General features: G+C 36.0%; 1 pseudogene; it reads right to left on the reverse strand.

The window, feature by feature from the left end:
- Positions 1–10005: 10005 nt before the first annotated feature.
- LOC145006865 (F-box/LRR-repeat protein At4g29420 pseudogene) lies at positions 10006–11423 on the reverse strand (annotated as a pseudogene).
- Between the last annotated feature and the right edge of the window lie 4493 nt (positions 11424–15916).

The raw sequence follows: 15916 nt of genomic DNA on the forward strand, positions 1-15916 counted from the left end.
ATCAAATTACAAAACATAATTTCATTTTCACTTGCATAATAAACTAGGATCCTCAAAACATGACTCTTTCTCTGGTGTGTACAATCAAGCCGGTGCCGACCCTTAATCCTGAGAGAAACCTGAAACACATAACACAAAACACTGTAAGCACGAAGCTTTGTGAGTTCCCCAAAATACCACATATAACACATATTAGCCACTCGAGGCTATAACTCTATGGGTCCGTGCACCCAAACTTTGTGAACCCTCAGGTTCTAACTCTGCAAGCATGCACAACATAAATCACATAGAAGAATGCAGTGCAACAACAATATATATAAAACACTGTATCACATAACTCTATTTACCTACTCAAGGTAAAGTATAGTGAGAAGACTCACCTGGCAAGCACGAAGCAGATATCCTCACGCTTGCATCTCGAACTCGCCACCATCTATCACATAAGGCAAATGCTCTCTTGAACATAACTCTCGAGACTAGACTCTATCCTCTCTTGGTACCCTCTTAAGGGTAAAAGACCATTTTACCCCCTTCTTGGCCCAAAGGCCACATTGCTGACCAAACCCTAAAAGTCAACAAAAGTCAACGGTCAAACTTTGACCCAACTCGCCGAGTGCACTCCGGTGACTCGGCGAGTACACACATGTCCACTAACTCTTTGTCTCGCTTGGTACATAGAGTCCCTCCTTATGCTAGATGAGTCATACTAGACAGGAATCGCGGGGCCACCCCGACTCAACTCACCGAGTCTCAAGATCAACTCTGCGAGTACCGCCTTGAACGCCAGTCCTCTAACCCCCTCTTAACTCACTGAGTCATCCCCCAACCCGACAAGTCTATTCACTGAGCAATCTACGTGAAACCCTAACCATACTTGCCGAGTCTCAAGAACAACTCGGCGAGTTCATGCCATGCACAAAATCTACTGACCTCCTAAGATCAGATCTGTTTCTCCAAACCATAGATATGGCCTCCCCAAGCATGAATGTCACGTAAAGTTCGAAACTTGATGCTTGTATAACCACAACAAGGCATCAAAAGGAGATTTAATCCCAAAAATGGCAACATAAGGCCAATAACCCCAAACTGGTCCATAAAGCTCCAAGGGTCAAGGTCTCTGGACCTCTTTGAGTCCAGATCCAAGGCACAAACTCGAAGAGGGACCATTTGTTGCACATAATCACTCTCCAAAGGGGTTAGAAAACCGTAAATCTAATGATCAACACCAAAACTGAAGGAGGTTCGAACCATTACCTCAAAATGATGTCTCTGAACTCTGGAATTGCTTGAATCGCACCTCCTTTTTGCTCTTGTCACCTTCTTCTTGCTAAACCAAGGGTTCAAGGATCAAAAGTGACTTCTTCTCCCTCATAACGATTTGGCTCACTTAGGGCTATCTCAAGGGACTGGTAGCCGTAATGGGAGGCTATAAGTGCCCTTAAATAGGCTCCCAACCCAAGGGATTAGGGTTTCATTAAAAAACATGGACTCGCCGAGTCCACTAATGGACTCGCTGAGTCCGGACGTGAACCCGGATGAACATCCGCGACCCTACTCGGCGAGTCTTGGCTCCAACTCGTCGAGTTCCTCCTCAAACTCCAAAATAATTAAATAAAATAATATACTTGGGAAATCAGGATGTTACAATTCTCCCCCACTAGAATCAGACTTCGCCCTCGAAGTCTCACTCTGGAAACAACTCCGGAGGCTGCTCACGCATCTCGCGCTCCGGCTCCCAAGTAAGCTCTGACCCCTTCCGGTGTTGCCACTGGATCTGCACCAGAGGCACCTCTTTGTTCCTTAGAACCTTGATCTTTCGATCCCGAACAGCCACCGGTCTCTCAACGAAGTTCAGGCCCACATCCACCTGAATATCCTCTAATAGCACTACTGCCAACTCATCGTCTATACACTTTTGCAGCTGCGACACATGGAAAGTGTCATGGATCTGACCTAGCTCTACAGGTAGCTCCAACCGGTAGGCTACCCTACCTACCCTCACGATCACCCGAAAAGGACCGATATATCGGGGCCCCAACTTGCCCTTCTTCCTGAATCGGGTCACTCCTTTCCAAGGAGAGACCTTCAGGAGTACAAGGTCACCGACCAAAAATTCAAGCTCGGACTGGCACCTGTCCGCATAACCCTTCTAGCGACTCTGAGCGCTCAAGAACCTCTGCCTGACCTGTTGTATCTGCTCTGACGTCTGAAGTACAATCTCTGTACTTCCCATCACACGTTGCCCTACCTCTCCCTAGCAAATAGGGTCCGATACCTCCTTCCCTACAACAGCTCAAAAGGTGGCATATTGATGCACTAATGATGGCTGTTGTTGTAGGAAAACTCTGCCAAGGGCAAAACGGGCCACAATTCCCCCCCGAAATCTAATACACATGCCCGAAGCATATCCTCGAGCGTCTGAATCGTTCGCTCGCTCCGAAGTGTCCACAGACATCACCATGGCAAACTCTAGCTCATTTCTCATATTCATCTTCGATACCGAGCACCAGGTCAGCTTTTGGCCCCACAACTGAACCCCCCCAAAGGTCACACATAACATGATTCATAATATCTCACTAACTTCCTCCCTTGATCACTATCACGGCCCAGTAACACGCAAGTCATGAAATTCCCTTTCCCTCATAAAAAAACACAATCCAATCGAAGATCGACTCAGCTCTAACCTCTGGCGTCTGCTGCGCATATTCTCCTGCGCGCCTCGCTGACCCTCCCGACAGAGACGGAGACCCCAGTCTCACCCCGGTTTAACCACTAGGCTCCATAAACTCAACACTAGGGCTACTCAAGCCTAAAACTCTTTTGCATCATGCACTTATCGGAGAACACTCCATCATCATACTTTCTTGCCGTCTAGTGGGTACTATGGCTTCCTGCAACATTACGACAACCTCTGACTAGTGATAATACGGCTCCCCGTAGTATCACAATGCCAACTAACTAGTGAGTACTACGGTTCCCCGTAGTACCACGACTCCCTCCCTCTGACTTTTGAGTACTACGGCTCCCCGTAGCATCAAAACACCCTCTAACTGGCGAATACTACGGCTCCCCGTAGCATCAAGACTCTCTCTCTCTCTCTCTCTGACTTGTGAGTACTACGGCTCCCCGTAGCATCACAACACCCTCGGACTGGTGAATACTACGGATCCCCGTAGCTTCACCCTATACTCTCATTCTCATTACAACGCGACACTATGTTCACTAACTCATGCACTGAATACTATCATAGATAGTTACACACACACTTGCCCCGATATGTATTACAGACTCTGGCGGCAACCGCCATAACACAGAACCTACCTCTGCGAAGATCCACTTCCTTAAATAATCCCTCTTGATGACAATACACGAAGGGCTCCCACTGGAACCGTAGATACATGATACATCACTAGTCGTCTTAAACCCAAGACTCTAAATAACTCCGAAGTTGGGACACTATACGCGGAAACCACGGAACACCATAACAGAGCATCACAATGTCTTGCCTCTACCATTGATTCCCTTACTCCCAGCACCATACACATACATCAATACATTTCCTCTAATCCCATAATAATTTCCTATTTCACTCAATGCGCAACTTCAGTGCATCCAAACACTCAATTAGAATACAAGGAATGCGCTAACTCTTCAGAACACACTGATGATCCTCCAAAACCCTTTCCACTACTACTCAAAATCCAAGCAAGAATACACATCCCAGCCTGGGAGTTGGCTACTCAACAATCTTCTACCCATATTTTAACCTAGAAGTTCTCAACTACCCATACCATCATTACAAGTCTTCCACTTGAAATGACTCTGACCACCACCAGATTCCTGACCATTGACCACCCGCCGTGGAGACACTCATCCTTCTATCAGACATATACCACACGCATTATCTCGCCCTGCAGCTTTCCTTGATCACCAATGACCCTGATCTCATGAATTCAAGCCGCAGGTTTCTGTATCCAACCCCTAACCGCTCTTGCACAAATCTATGGTTCTTTCAATAAACCACCCGATTCTCCCCCACTTAGGGTTCGAACCATCACTATCTAACACATCAACAATCTCACAAACTATTTTCACCAGCAATAACGCACCTACCCCTAGAAAGTGCTATGCAACGCCCGATAATCCCCTTTAAGGTAATCAATCGATCTCATATACTCTGAACCTCAGATGAAATCCTCAAGAACTTCTTGTCACGACTGCCTCTAGTCGTTCCAAGTCTTGTACCAATCCAAAACCAAACAACTCAATTGTCCAATAACATCACTGACTCATAGACTGGACCACGAAATCATCATACTCCCCCACCTCGACTCATCAACCGACGTTCCATCACATGGATCTTCCCAAGAACAGAGACCCACTCCCATATTCAATACCCAACATAGATAGAAAAACCACTGCACTGATAAACTTGACTGGACTCCCCACTGATACTCTACAATACGCCCTACTATACTCAAATAGGTGTAACGTGGTCCTCGGCTATCTCAGTCCCAACTGACTATCTGCTCATGGTAAATTACTACCTCGCTGCACACATGCTACTTGATACTCTGATGGAAAATCATCCTCAATGAAAACCTACAGGGTTTACCTCCAAACCCAAAACTTAAACATCATGCCTGTCATGTTTCGCATACGAACATAAATAGCACCACCCAGGTCATATAAGGTGACATCTCCTCTATCGACTGATTGCTCAACTCAGACCGAAATTCTCCCCTCCCTCTGACTCCTTACCAAAATACTCTGAAAGGCTCTCGACCTCCCTCTCAAGGGACGCCTCTTCGAACTCAATCATGACCCACTGGCCTAAAACCCATAGCGTCCAATCTATACCTCATCAATCATGACCGGATAACCGAAGAACCACGAGCATCATTCACTACGAACCATGGTACTCATCCCATGACATCTCTTCTCAATATGCTCCGGTGTATGGTACATCAACCATAGCATCACTCCTCCATCTACTCCGATGTATGGTACTCGAACCATAACATCACTCCTCCATCCGCTCCGATGTACGGTACTCGAACCATAACTTCACTCCTCGATCCGCTCCAATGTATGGTACTCGAATCATAACATCACTCCTCATTCTGCTCCGATGTATGTTACTCGAACCATAACATCACTCCTCCATCTGCTCCGATGTATGGTACTCGAACCATAACATCACTCCTCCATCTGCTCCGATGTATGGTACTCGAACCATAACATCACTCCTCATTCCGCTCATTAGAACCTTCGGAATACTCCCTGTATCAAGTATGGGTCCTTTGCTTTCAGTAGTACGGGCCCATACTACCTGCCACATCTACCCATACTTTCGACACAGACTATCCCGGAGCTCCTAAGTAGCTGCTCAACCTTCTCGTTCACCAATTCCGTCGCGCGTGCTCGCTCCCCAACGAAATTCTCTACTCTGCCAGCGCAATCATCTGGCTAAGGTTTCTCCCTAGGCTTTTCCTAGATTCCCACACTTCTATGCCATCAGCTGTTGAAGAGCTCCTAATGATGCCATCCATCTACCTCCTGAATATTGTCATATTCGCTTGGTAGCTGACTCCCATCATCGAGAGTTCCACGAAGCACGAAGCAAGCAACATTCGGGTATCGAAGAATACATAGGACTCACTCTGGGTGATAACCCCGCTTGCTCTGCTCATCCTTAAAAGTACCACCGAACTCTGCAACTCTTCCCCTCGCGGGTTCTAACTATTCTTTCGCTAAGTACCACAGTACTCATCTAGGTATCTCCCCTAGATTACTTCTCTACTCAAATCCCCTAAAGGATTCCAACTAAATATTCTCACTCATCACATACTCAAAAGCACATCGCATATAACAGCAATTCCTAGGCTAAGGCATCACAAATCAGGCCACTCTAGTCCTAAGATATGAAATACCTAGCCTGTCTCTAGCATGCAATAATATCTCATAAAGTGCATCATAAATATCTCATAACACAAAAGTAATGGTATTTTGGGAAATCACCGTTCGGGCTCTGGCTGATTGTACACACTGCTCTTTCTCGCTTTCTTTCAACCCTTATTCGCTTTAGAAAATTATTTCTTTGAAAACTTTTCTTACTTCCTTAGTTTGAGTCCATATTAACCGAAGGTGCATCCGAATCCCTCAAACCAAGGCTCTGATACCAACTTGTAACACCGTAAATTTCAAAACAATTTTTCATTTAAATATAATAGTTTAATTCTTAAAAACACTTTTCTTAAAATCTCCTTCATAATCAAATTACAAAACATAACTCCATTTTCACTTGCATAATAAACCAGGATCCTCAAAACATGACTCTTTCTTTGGTGTGTACAATCAAGCCGGTGCCGTCCCGTGATCCTGAGAGAAACCTGAAACACATAACACAAAACACTGTAAGCACGAAGCTTAGTGAGTTCCCCAAAATACCACATATAACACATATTAGCCACTCGGGCTATAACTCTGTGGGTTCGTGCACCCAAACTCTGTGAACCCTTAGGTTCTAACTCTGCAAGCATGCACAACATAAATCACATAGAAGAATACAGTGCAACAACAATATATATAAAACACTGTATCACATAACTCTATTTACCTACTCAACGTAAAGTATAGTGAGAAGACTCACCTGGCAAGTAGGAAGCAGATATCCTCACGCTTGCATCTCGAACTCGCCACCATCTATCACATAAGGCAAATTCTCTCTTGAACATAACTCTCGAGACTAGAATCTATCCTCTCTTAGCACCCTCTTAAGGGTAAAAGACCATTTTACCCCCTTCTTGGCCCAAAGACCACACTGTTGACCAAACCCTAAAAGTCAACAAAAGTCAATGGTCAAACTTTGACCCAACTCGCCGAGTGCACTCCGGTGACTTGGCGAGTACACACATGTCCACTAACTCTTTGTCCTGCTTGGTACGTAGAGTCCCTCCTTATGCTCGATGAGTAATACTAGACAGGAATCGCGGGGCCACCCCGACTCAACTCGCGGAGTCTCAAGATCAACTCGGCGAGTACCGCCTTGAACTCCAGTCCTCTAACCCCCTCCTAACTCTCTGAGTCATCCCCCAACTCGGCAAGTCTATTCACTGAGCAATTTACGTGAAACCCTAACCCTACTCCCGGAGTCTCAAGAACAACTCGGCGAGTTCATGCCATGCACAAACTCTACTGACCTCCTGAGATCAGATTTGTTTCTCCAAACCATAGATATGGCCTCCCCAAGCATGAATGTCACGTAAAGTTCGAAACTTGATGCTTGTATAACCACAACAAGGCATCAAAAGGAGATTTAATCCCAAAAATGGCAACCTAAGGCCAATTACCCTAAACTGGTCCATAAAGCTCCAAGGGTCAAGGTCTCTAGACCTCTTTGAGTCCAGATCGAAGGCACAAACTCGAAGAGGGACCATTTGCTGCACATAATCACTCTCCAAAGGGGTTAGAAAACCCTAAATCTAATGATCAACACCAAAATTGAAGGAGGTTCGAACCATTACCAGAAAATGATGTCTTCGAACTCTGGAACTGCTTGAATCGCACCTCCTCTTTGCTCTTGTCACCTTCTTCTTTCTAAACCAAGGGTTCAAGGATCAAAAAGTGGCTTCTTCTCCCTCATAAAGATTTGGCTCACTTAGGGCTCTCTCAAGGGACTGGTAGCCGCAATGGGAGGCTATAAGTGCCCTTAAATAGGCTCCAAACCCGGGGGTTAAGGTTTCATTAAACAGCGTGGACTCGCCGATTCCGGACGTGAAGCCGGATGAACATCCGCGACCCTACTCGGCAAGTCTTGGCTCCAACTCGTCGAGTTCCTCCTCAAACTCCAAAATAATTAAATAAAATAATATACCTAGGAAATCAGGATATTACAATATCTTTTTAATCGTTCGAACTATTTATGTATTATTTTTTTCATTGAAACTATCACTATTTTTCCGTTTGGATTATTATGTATGAGAAATTAAATATCCTCATTTTTTTTTTTATATCCATCATTCTATCAACTTTAGATGATAACAAATGTAATAAAAATTTATTAATTTTATTAGATCCGACAAATATCACAATGTTAAGTGTATAGGAAAATGATAGAAAAATATAGGATGATATATTATTTCTCATTATAAATATTAATATTTCATTTGGACTACGCATTTATTATTCTTTTGTTCGAATTATCTTCATGTTTTTTTTCGTTATGATTATCTTTATGTTGTTTTTTGATCGGATTATCTCGTGTTAGTTTTTTCGTTCAGACTATTAATGTGTTATTTTATTTTTTTACAAGCTATTTTTGTGTTATTTTTTGGTTTCAACTATCCTTGTTATTTTTCCTTTGAACTATTCATATGTTGTTTTATCATTCAGATCATCTTTGTGTTATTTATTCCGTTACGATTATCATTGTGCTATTTTTTTTTGTTTTGACTGTTCTTGTCTTGTTTTTTTGGTCGGATTATCTTTATGTTATTTTTTCCGTTAGGATTATATCTGTGTTGTTTTTTTCGTTCGACCATCTTTATTTTTTTTTCAACTATCCATGTATTTTTTTTGTTTGGATTTTTTTTTTTTTTTATTCAGACTATCCATGTGTTAGTTTTTTCGTTCAATCTATCACTGTGTTAATTTTTAGTTCGAACTATCTAATGTAATTATTTTTTTATTCACACTATCCATGTGATAATTAATAGTTCGAAACATGCTTATGTTAATTTTTAGTTCGAAATGACACATATATAGTCTAGGTGAGTTGGAAAAATTACAAATTAGCTGGTCATTAAAAATATAAATTAAAATAATAGAATATATCTTTAACGTTTAGTGAAACATAAACTTTATTGAAAATGAATTTCTATTCACAATGACAACAAAAATAAAAAATAATCAACATGTATTTTTTAAGATTTTTAGTATTTATTTTTATAAATGTATATCATATAAAGTTGCTGAATTTAAAAAGAATAAAAAGTAGAAGGGTTTATTTTGTAACTTACATCTAATTTAAAGAGAATAAAATGAAAAAAATAAAAATAATTGAAATTAAGGAATTGACAAATATGATGGGACTGATTTTGCACTATTCAAATTAATCTAATGATGTAAACGTATTTATTCATGCTAATAGGAGCATTCACGGTATCACATGAATGCAGTCCAATCTAACTAAATAATGCATCACTCATAAGAGAACACCTAGGGTTTTGTTTAAGGTAATCAACAAAAATTCAGTGCTCATGAATATGAAGGTCTTACAGACGTCAAATGCAACACAAAAAACTAATACAACCCGTATACGTGCATAGGCATCCAAATATAAATACGTAATCTATGCTAATAAATAAAGACTTTTTTTTACCATATGTCACATTCTTATTCATTTTGTCACACGTAATTTTGTGGTTATTTTAAATTAATTTATATTTCACATGTTATTTTATTGTTTATCATTTTATTAAATTTCATATAATATTAAAATGTAATAATAAATACATATCAATTTCATTAATGAACTCTCTTTCTAATTTCAAAATTACTAAATTAAAGCTTAATTAATTTCCTTTATTTATTTATTTAAATTATTTGTTTAAATCTAGAAGAAAAAAAACATTTTAATTTTTTATTCAATAATATTTAAATTTTGTTATAAATTTAAACTTATTAAATATAAAATTTTATATTTATTTATTTTTTAAATATACTCATTTAATAAACTGGTCTCAAATCTAGCACCATAAATATATAAATATGTAATACTATAACAAGAAAGAGCATTGCAAAAGATACAACGACCATAAAAACTTTAACTAAGAAACACTTCTAACTATTAGAAAACTCAATTAATTATGGGTCCTGCTGAAACTACTTCACTTGAACTCTTCATCGATCATGTCTTCCGATTGATCATTGCTCCCATCTTTATTCTGTAGTCAATCTTTCCTTCAAAATTATTTCCCTGGCCTAAACACCCTTCTACTAGTCTTAATTTGATTTTCTTTGTTTCTTTTGATCATATGGAATCTGATCCTTCCCGAACAAATAAGTTATGTTCGGGAAAGCACAACATAAAACCTCTAGGTTAAATTTGGAATTTCCACCTGCTCTTATATCTAAGGTCAGCGTTTCTACTGTTTCTAAACGATGAAACTTACGAATTAAGGAGCGAATGTTTGAACACTCGAATTGTATAGTTTTCAAGTTCTTAAATCTTTTGACTGCAAACGCGTTCAAGTGATCAAGTGCAAGATGCAAGTGGGAACACACAGGAGCTTCAATATAAAGGGCAACGGGACTTCTACACTCGAGTCTGAGTGTGAGGAGATTGGGTGCGATTATACATATATATGATGGTGAATCTATTACAACCCAATGGCAGGTTTTCAGGTTGAGGAGGTGGATCATCGGCATTTTGAGACCTCTAACATCTATCAAGTTAAGAACTTGAAGATTTGGGAAACATGTATTTAACTCAGTTAGATTTTTGTCATCTAATCTTATGAGTTCAAGTGTTAAACTTGTTAGCATCGGCATGGCGCTCATGTTTTGTCCTGATAGCCATGCGTTCTTCAGCTCTAATTCAATAAGATTTTGACCTGCAACAACAGAAACAACCGAGTTAAAGCATCAAGATCTTAATATGATTAAATATCATTTATTACCAACAAATATCATCATTAATAAACCCTAATCAATGATAGTTGACCACAAATTAATGATAATTTTAAATAAATAAATAAATAATAAAATAATAAGATAAATAACTAATTGATATATATATATATATATATATATATATATATATATATATATGAACCAGAATAATAACGATCCTGGCAAACCATTTACATTTTCAGACAGTAAACAATTTCCATAATCTAAGAACAGAGCTACATAATATAAAAATGAAGAATTTCAGCATATAACCAACTTACAGTGCGCAGAGATCAGTGACAACACTTCTGATCGACGCCTACTAGACTGAACCCAAAAATCTGATAGTGAAAGCAATTTCAAAGCTCCGGAAACCCTAGGGAGCCACTCCTTAACGAAGCCCTCATCGGTGATATGCAGATCATCGCCATCATCTTCAACGTCAGCATTCAACACATCTAGGGGTGGATTCTCGACGCCAATACGCACCAATTCCTGTGCACTTAAGTTTGATACAAGATTTAGAAAAACTCTCTTGAGAGAGGAGTAAATCGGGAAGAACTTGAAGAACTCGAAACTCTGGACCTTGATTCCAGGTACCATTTCAATCGCCACTGCAAGTTTATAAATTGAAGGCCTGGAAATACATAATTGAAAGTCTTACTCGCCATACGGCAGCATGCTACCGTTTCTGAGTCGTCGAGTCGACTCAGTATTTCGAGTGCTAGAGATTCAAGAAGGTTCTCCATGCAAGCGGTGAAAGATCTACAAATGAAAATTGACTACTTGATGAGTTGATGACAGAGATATTTATGCGTGATTAATTTACATTTTACCCCTTTACAGACTGACTAGTGTTTATTATTAGCCCTTATATATTAGCATTTAAAAAAAATAACTTCAATTTAAATTTTATGATTTTCATTCCAATGATTTTTGTTAAGATTTAACATTAGCCGAAAAAATGCAATACAAAAGTTAGCAACATAAGATATTGTGATGTACTTTTTGTAATCTTTTAAGTTTCCTATTTGTTTTTCTAAGTTATTGTAATAAAAAAATATATGTTATAGGAGTGTTTTCTTATCAAAGAAATTTGGTAGCATCTTTTTTTATTTTTATCAAGTATTTGAAACATCTATTTTTTTCATTTCTACATCTACGAATGTGGTCGATCCAATATGTTTAGAATCATGCATTATATGGCATTACATATACATGAAATCATATATCGATAATTGAACAAGTTTTGAAATTTGAAATATATAAAATGTAGATAATTTTTGGATTGCATAAATGCTTTGATATGAAGTTGCATATAAATGAGGGCATTTCATACTTTAGAAAGAAGGATCTGTTTACCTTTGAGACATATCAAGTTTGAAGAATGCTTTTTGAAGTGCAAAGTAATATGAAAACAAAATGTTTTGAATGTGAAAGTTTTTATATCTAGTATGTATGTAACACATGAGACAATTTGTTTTATGAATTTTTTTGTGACAAGTATTCTATATTTAAAAATAAAACCGGGGGGTGGGGTGGGGGGATTATAAAAGACTTACCCTCTTAGTATGACTTTTGATGAAGATTAGAACACTTGAGATAACTACGATTAGTATGAGAAAAGCATTAGTCATTATTTATGGATTATAACTATTTGGTTCTTATATAGCTTCTCTATGGTTGTTTAACATGAAATTGAAGCTCACAAGCTATCTAACACTTTTGGAAATGTCTTTTTAAGGAGTCAAATTTTCATATGATATGACTTTAATCCGTAAGATATTTCTTTTGAAAGTTTATACTTTTAGTGTATAAAATATGAAGTGTTACACATACTCAATGGACCAAAACTAAAATTTACTATTCATTTAAATCAACATATTTGTAATTAGAATTTAATGCAACCAACAACAATAATGTTGGTAGTGTAATTATTATAACATTTAATGACTGGTTGACATTATGATGAACACTTACTATGAACTTGGTTGGAAAGTAAGTATTTGTTAAGTAGTTTAACATTTTGTATTAACTCAAAAACATCTCTTTTGGTGGATAACAAAAATTATATTTATTTGTATGTAAAATTCATACATGTAGAAATACACATTTCCCATAACCATGAAGAAGTTAGATGAATTAGTTTTGAGTTGATATAAGAACTTTAGGAAATAATATCTATGATAACTATGACAACATTGATATTGATAGTTTGTTATCTTTTTGTCATGAAGGAATTTGCATTTTCATAAATCATATTTTGTTATGTAGGTTTTATACTTATTACTGTCGACATGATTTTGTGTTTTGTTTATTATGACTTCGTTGTATATTAAAAATATCAACCATATAATTTGTTTAAAAAATATATTTTGTTTTCTTAAAAACTGGATAGCTCATTATATTTCAAAACAACATTATTTGTTAAATAAGGTTATGATTTCATTAAGCAACTGACCCATATTATTTCATCTATTAAACATTGCTCATCTTATAATCTTGCCATTTAATATCTTAATATAAGACACCAATGATCTAACATGAGTTATATAAGTGAGGCGGTTGTTGAGATATAATTGCATTATACATTTTACATCCAACTGGGTTGTAAAAGCAAGTTGTATAATGTAATCAATTAACCTTTCACATGACACAACTACAAATTATATGTCATTTTAGTGGCACACAAAAAGTGCCACTAAAAACCAAAAGAATGCCACTAAAGACTACTCAAAGAATCAACGACGCATATATAAAGTATTACTAGAAACTCTCCAACTAAAACCCTTTAATGACACTTTTATTGTTTTGTCGTTGCAGCCTTATATGATTTTAGTGACACTTTCTTATTTGCCACAATAGAAAAAAAGTATTTTGATGCATATATTTTGGGCCGATAAACACTCATTTGATTCTAGATTTCATGTTATTTTTAGTGACACATTTTAGAACTTTAGTGAGCATTTTGTTTATCACATTAAACATATATGGATGCTATTCGAATTAATGTATACAAGCTCGACTAAAAGTATCAAAAGGAATATAAAATACACATTGCATATATGAATGTTATTGTTATTAATGTGATATATAAAACAATAAAAGTTAGATTATTTTCGCAAAACTATATATGTATTATATCAATTGTATAAAAAAATTAAGTAAACACTTCACAAGGAAATCAAACATACATGTCATTAAACCTTTTTAGCCATGTGTTATCTTTTATCCATTTCCATATATATATATATATATATATATATATATATATATATATATATATATATATATATATATATATATATATATATATAGAAGTAAGTTCATGCGAAAATATAAATATCCTGCGAAAACGCGAAAACAACTTTTATCTTATGAAAATTAGATACATGTACTATAAAAAAATAATTTTATTAGCAATAAATTAAAGATAGTAAGTTTACATTAGATGGTGTTATGATAATATAGATTTAAAGACGGTTTTTATAATTTTATTTTTTTCACATCCTTAATCATTTTTAAATTCATGTTTTCATAATAAAAATGTTAAAAATCATACTTTGCTAATATGAAATAGTCTATCATCTATCATCGATTATCATCATATATTTCAAAGTTTGGATGAATTATTTTCCAAAATATAATGTTGAGGTGACATAATATCATATGGTTTTCTTGTTTTCGCGTTTTCGCAAATTATTTGCATTTTCGCATGAACCCTCCCCTATATATATATATATATATATATATATATATATATATATATATATATATATATATATATATATATATATATTGCTCTAATTCTATACCTAAAAATTCCATATTGTCTTCAACCACGCACACACACTACATTAGTAAAACAAAAAAGCATAAATATATATCTTTTGTATTTTTCTAAACGATTAAACCAAATATGTTTTTTAAATCATTACAAAAAAGCTAAGGGCTTGCATTGAATAAATAGTGAATATATGTTGCCTACCTTTTGTATTTTTACCAATCAGAAAAACAATATCACAAAAGAATATTTAGAAAAAACTTTACCTTTAAACAACAATGCTCTTGGAGACCTTCAAAATTGTTACCCACAAGAAATTCTATGAGGAAGTAATATATATATATATATATATATATATATATATATATATATATATATATTATTGAATACTATATAACTCTTACCATATTTTTGCATTATGTCTTTGGTTTCATCAGGTATAATATCATTTCTTAGTTGCATCTTTCTCTCTATTCAATGCATAATGAACAATAATTAGCATTAAAAGAGTAAACTGTAAGAAATAGCAATGTACTTTGCATACCATGTCAACAACTACAAAAATCAATTAGATTGCCCTAATTTGGTGAAAAATATATAGATAAATTAACAATAGAAGATAATAAAAAAATGTGAAATGGTTGAGAATGAAACAAACATAATGAACTAAACATGATAAATTAACAAAAATAAATCATTGTAAACAAATATAACTTGTCCAACAAAAAAAAAGTAATTCTTCTTTGCAACACCATTTTTAGTTATTTGCTCCTACACTCTCGCCGACAAACTATATTTTAAGTGTTATGAATTATTGTTTAAGTACTTTTTTAGATTTACAAAAATGTCTATGAATTTAGTAATTTATCCATTTAAGTTGTTAAATAAGGCATTTTAACCATTTATACGTGATCAATTTAACATACAATTTGATAATTATCTATATATTCTTCTTATTTATTCGATTTTAATATTTTTACCTTACATTGATGATTATTTCCCATCTAAATACTTACCTTTTAATATTTGACTTTATTTAAATACTTCATTTGTTGAATAGTTTAGAATTTTATATAATAAATAATTAAAATTGGCCTACGAAAGTAAGGATTTAAACCAATCTACGAGTTTCCAGTGGATGAAGAGGAAAATAGTAATATCACCCTTCAACCTCACACTATCAAGAAAAGTTTGCAAAAATAGAATAAGTGAGATGCTAAATTGTTAATGAGAAAGAATATAATGTAAAAGTACATTTGGCACTATACATTTCTTGATCCTCCAAACAGGAGACAACCACAACTGTTTTTACATTTTTAAGGCTGAATAGATAATGCAATCTTGGAACTTATACTTTCATAACATTAACTTCTACTGCACATTTTTACATTCTCAACACTGAAAAAAATAATGAAGATAAGCATCAACCATTCAACAAAAGAGTGAAAAACAATCGTT

The sequence above is a fragment of the Lactuca saligna genome, chromosome 7 (genome assembly GCF_052625555.1).
Source record: "Lactuca saligna cultivar CGN05327 chromosome 7, ASM5262555v1, whole genome shotgun sequence".
Classification (NCBI taxonomy): domain Eukaryota; kingdom Viridiplantae; phylum Streptophyta; class Magnoliopsida; order Asterales; family Asteraceae; genus Lactuca; species Lactuca saligna.